Consider the following 5426-nt stretch of genomic DNA (forward strand, 5'->3'; position numbering starts at 1 on the left):
GACCAGGCTGGCAGGGGGGCAGTTGGGGGCGACCAGGCCAGCAGGGGGGGGCATTTAGGGGCAATCAGGCAGGCAGGCAGAGTTGGTTAGGGGTGATCAGGCTGGCAGGGGGGAAGTTAGGGGCAATCAGGCTGGCAGGCAGGTGAGCAGTTAGGAGCCAGCGGTCCCGGATTGTGAGAGGGATGTCCAACTGCCGGTTTAGGCCCAATCCCTGGGATCGGGCCTAAATCGGCAGTAGGACATCCCCCAAGGGGTCCCACATTGGAGAGGGTGCAGGCTGGGCTGAGCCTCCCTCCCGCTGTGCACGAATTTTGTGCACTGGGCCTCTAGTAATATAAATAAATATACATGTACACAAATATATATTAATACAAAATTGCGCTGTGGAACCCATTTAATCCATCTTTATAATGCTCATTTTAAAAAAGCAAAAATAGCAATCCCTAAAGTGTTCTATTTAATATATTACTTTGTATTATAATGCTACTCGATCTATTAACTTAAAGTGAGTATATTCATTATTAACTGACATGCATGCATTTCTTAGACATCATTTTCTTCCCAAACAGAATGTCTAGAAATTATTGGTAATAAAAAAGTATAAGATTTTGCTGTCATGCTGTTGATTACTTCCTTATCTTACTCTGTAACATTGGCAGTGAAACTTGGAAATAAGAGAGGACTCCCCATAACTATGGAAATGAGCTACATACAGAGTGAAGTCAGTATCCATAGACGGCAACTTACAAGACAGGCACCATTCAGGCGGCAGCTGGAAGAGAGGACTGGAACCTGAATCACGTGTGTGTGTGTGTGTGTGTGTGTGCTCTTGGGAACTGAATTACATGTGTATGTGAGTATGGGTGTGTGTGAGTGTGAATGTGTAGCAGGGCTGGGGAACTGAATCACATGTGTATGTGAGTGTGAGTGTGTGTGAGTGTGAATATGAATGTCTAGCAGGGCTGGGGAACTGAATCACATGTGCGTGTGTGAGTGTGTGAGTGTGTGTGTGTGTGTGTGTGTGAGTGTGGGTGTGTAGCAGAGCTGGGGAACTGAATCACGTGTGTGTGTGTGTGTGTGTGTGTGTGTGTGTGTGTGTGTGTAGCAAGGCTGAATCGTGTGTGTGTGTGTGAAACGAGAGTGGTGGACACATGAAGACAGGCTGTGTTCATGTTCTGCACGGTGCACAGAACAAAGACAGTTATGGACCCCAGGTGCGTCCATTTGAATCCGGAACAAAGCAGTCACGGACCCGGAGTCTCCACTCGAGCCCAGCACCTTGGAAGCCTGGGCACTGAGTCCAGAGGCTGGAGAGAACCAGGAGCCACTCGAAGGTCTAACTTCCAAGATGACGCCGCAGTTTGATGCCCCCCTGCTTGTCGCACTGCCCTTGCTCTACCCCTTGTCAACAAAGGATCCTCCGAGGAAACATTGCCTCCCTGTTCACGGCCCTGACCCTGGAGGAGGGACCAGACTGCGAGTTAGGACGCTGGCCTGTGGCCGCACTCTTCAAGGTTCATCGATTGTCCTGGACATTGTTGTACGTGTACACGTGGGCTTCCTGGCTCACCTGTCAGTCTCCCCTGGACGCGGTGAGACGAGGCAGCCGTCTGAGTCTGTCCACTCAGAGCCCACGGCACCGGATCGCTGGGTTTGAGACGCAGAGACCATGATGCGTCACAGTCCCTTCTTAGCTGAGCTGCGGAAGAATCCAAACAAAATGACAAAAACCAATCCAACCCCTGTCACCATGACGGAGAGACACCTTTCCACTTCACTTCAGGGAATAAATGTAAACTTTGGTTATCAGCACAACAAAGCTGTGATCACACCTACCCCTCCCACTGGGCTCTGAGCACAAAACTGCACCGACACACAAGAACCATCTTGTCTTGGCCGGGGAGGGCTCGGGGGCAGGAGGGAGGCGGGTAAGAGATCAACCAAAGGACTTGTATGCATGCATATAAGCATAACCAATGGACATAAGACACTGGGGGGTAGGGGAAGCCAGGGGATTGTCAAAGGCGGGGAAAAAAAAGGACACATATGTAATACCCTTTGTAATACTTTAAGCAATAAAAAAAAAATTAAAAAAAAAGAACCATCTTGTCTGAAATGTCACATGGCTAAGTTTGAGCAACCCTGGCTTCCATAATTAAATTATGTTTAAAAAGTGGTAATTGTTTCAAGATATGGAAAGTAAATCAAAATAAGTTTCAACAACAGAACTTCTTCAGCGATGCCTTGCATAAAAGAATCCCTCACCCTGATTTTTTGAAATAGTTGCTCATTTAACATGTTTGATTGTTGTTATATTTTTCAATGAATAAAAACTTCAAAGTAGAAGATTTCATGAGATGCTCCTCACCCATCAGAGAGCTTGGTGATGCTCACGGCCTAAGGCTTCTGAAATAAGGTCGAGTGTCTGATAAATGTCATTTTCACGCCCTTCCCTCCACGGGCGGGGCCAGCAAATCCCTCTCCTGTGGATCCGTATCCTCCCCACCGCCCGCCATTCCTTCCCCTTAGACAGTGACTCCCCACCTGATCGCGACCATTTTCTTTGTTAGTTACTGTGCTCAGTGTTTAGCAATGAATAGAAGGCTTGGGGGAGAGGCAGACCCCTCCACAGGCATCCTCAGGCAGCCACACCCACAAGGGTCCCCCCTACCCCCCACGGCCCGCCTCCATGACAGCCTGCCCTCACAGTCCTGCCGATGACCTCCGCTCCACATTCACGGTGTCACGCTGTTCTTATGGGGCATCGTGCCTCCTGTGCCCAGAGGACACGGCAGTATGACCGCCAGCGCCATGGTCTGTGGGTGCAACAGTTGCCCCGTGCTGGCCCTCTGCGTGTCCACTGAGTCACCAAGTAACGGTGGCCTTTATTTGTTTACTAAGCAACTCCACAAGGGAGCCACTATCATGTGCGTTTTATTTGCAATTGCCATGCAGCCTTGAGAGATGGTGGCATTAAGCTTTTGCTGTCACCTTGCGCTCCGTGATGGATCGGTGTCCCCGGGAGCGGGGAGGCGCCTGTATTCCGTTTTCCCACCGAAATCTAGCCTCCACCTCCTCTGCCGTGGTCGGTGCCTGGGAGTCTGAACTCTGCAGACCCCTCGCCCTTGGACTCCAGTTGGGTCCAGCTGGTGGGAGGCACCAGGTCAGAGGCTGGGGCTGTCCCCTCCCCTCCCGGCCCCCCTGGGTTCTGGCCACAGCTGCTCTCTCTAGGACTCCAGTCCCGCTGGGGCCCCGTTCCTCGGGCCCCGAGTTCTCGCAGGTTCTGCCGTACCACGCCCTTCCTCGCTTCTCCTTTTGGGGTCTAGGAGAGCAGCGGCTTCTTGCTGTGCTTGTCCCTGGAGTGCCCCAGTCCCCGGGATCCCCTCACCTGCCCCCCCTCCCGTCTCGCATTCAGCTCCCTGAGTGTCTGCTGTGCGCATGGGAGTAGGAAGGGTGGGATTTAAACCCTAGGGTCGCTGCCTTCTAACCCTGAGTCCCACCTACTCTGCGGTCTGTAAGGACCTGGGGTGGGGGAAGGAAGAGGGGAACTTGGTGCCGCCCCTGCGGTGTCTGAGCAGACTCACACTGAACCCCCACAAAATACCCAGGAAATGCCATAATGAAAGAATAAGGAGGCTCACCCTAATGTGTCCCCAGCCCTGACAACAGGACGTAATAAATGATGCCCAGAGACCTCTGAAGGTGGAAGGGGGGCGGTTCCTGCAGCAATGAGCCCCCAAGGGACCCCCAAGACTCATTCCTCCTCATGGAGGGAGCTGGGCCGCCTGAGCAGGCCTGGGGCCGGCAAGTCCCACAAAGCGCCTTAGGGGCGGCTAGGGCCAGGCCCCGGGTCTGAACCCCCTGCCCAGTGCCCCTTCCTCCTTCCTCAGTGAGCGGCGGGGCTCCCGGGAGGGGGCCTCAGGGGTCGGTGATGGTCCACGCGCACTCCCCCCTCTTCCTCCACAAGCCACGTCTCTCCTGGCAGGAGAGCAGAGTGTGAATCTGAAAACGTGGCCTCCTCTGCGCCCCCGAGCCCCACGGGTGGAGAACATGGGGCGCCAACCACTCATGTGCATGAGTCTGCAGAGTCCTCGGAACCGCATGCTCTTCCCGAGAAATGTCCTCCCAGTTTCATCAAAAGCTGAAGCGTTCTGAGATGCACGCAGCCAGAGCGAGCAGGAGATGGGGGGGGGGGCGCGGGGAGGAGCCATTGGGGGCAGAGAGAGAGAGAGAGAGGCCATTGGGGGCTGAGAGAGAGAGAAAGGCCATAAGGGGCAGAGAGAGAGAGAGAAAGAGAGAGAGAGAGGCCATTGGGGGCTGAGGGAGAGAGAGGGAGAGAGAGAGAGAGAGAGGCCATCGGGGGCTTGAGCGTCAGCGTGTGGCTTGCGCTTGGCCGTGGGTGGTGAGGTGGTTCCTGCCAAGGTGAGAAGTTCCAGGAACGCCCCTTGTGTTTACTTTGCTCAGAACAGCTTTCCCACAAGGAGACAAAGCAGCCGGGCCCCGGGGAGCCGCGCACAGCACCCCGCGATGCTGAGCCTTCCGTCGGCCAGGCTTCAGGTGCTGCGGGAGCTGCCTCGCCACATGTTTCCTTCCCTCCTCTTTCTCCTCCTCTAAATGAAAACCCATGTCTTTACGCAAAGCGCCTGCGGAGCTTTTTAAAGGCGATTTTACACCGATGGTTTCCAGCCACACCAGCCGCGGTGCCGAACTCTCAGCAAGGCTGGTGTGACCTGTCCGGCAGGGAGCAGGGAGGCGAGCAGGAGGCGGCCCGCAGACAACCTCGCTCTCCTGCGGGTTCCCTTCTGAATCTAAATGGACTGAGATCTACGACAAAGTTTCAGACGACGCCCAGTGTGGCTCTGCCCGGAGGTTCTGCTGAGCATCATTGGGCGGCTCTCCAGGGAACACGCTGCCCGGTGACCCGTCATGCGCTTCGAGGAGATAGAGGGACGCGCCGTGTGTGAGCCAGGCCTGTGTCACACGCGGCAAAGACGGAGACAAGGAAAGGCCAGTGGCCTGAGGAGGGCAGAGAGCTGCAGGGCAGACAGACATCCTGGGAGCGAGGAGAGAGAGGACCGGACGCCGGCCCGCGGGTTGTACTGGGCTGCCCGGTGCGCTCACAGTCTATGTGTGCCATCTCACTTCATCACCCTCACAACCCGCGTCTGAATTCATCCGAGAAGGAATTCGGGGCTCAGGAGGGTTGTCTCACTACCATCAGGGCCCCAGCATGAAGATCGCAGCCAGGATTCAAACCCGGGACCCCTTGGTTGTGTTCTTCACCAGGGAGAGCCCGCTGCTACCCACACCACTCCCTCCTCCGGCCCGGAAAGTGACGCTGACACCACTGCCATCCACCCACAGCCACGGCTCAGTTCCCCCAGCCACCCGACCACCTCTTCCCCATCCGCTGGCGATCTGTCTTA

Source organism: Myotis brandtii, unplaced genomic scaffold (assembly GCF_000412655.1).
Source record: "Myotis brandtii unplaced genomic scaffold, ASM41265v1 scaffold2591, whole genome shotgun sequence".
Lineage (NCBI taxonomy): Eukaryota > Metazoa > Chordata > Mammalia > Chiroptera > Vespertilionidae > Myotis > Myotis brandtii.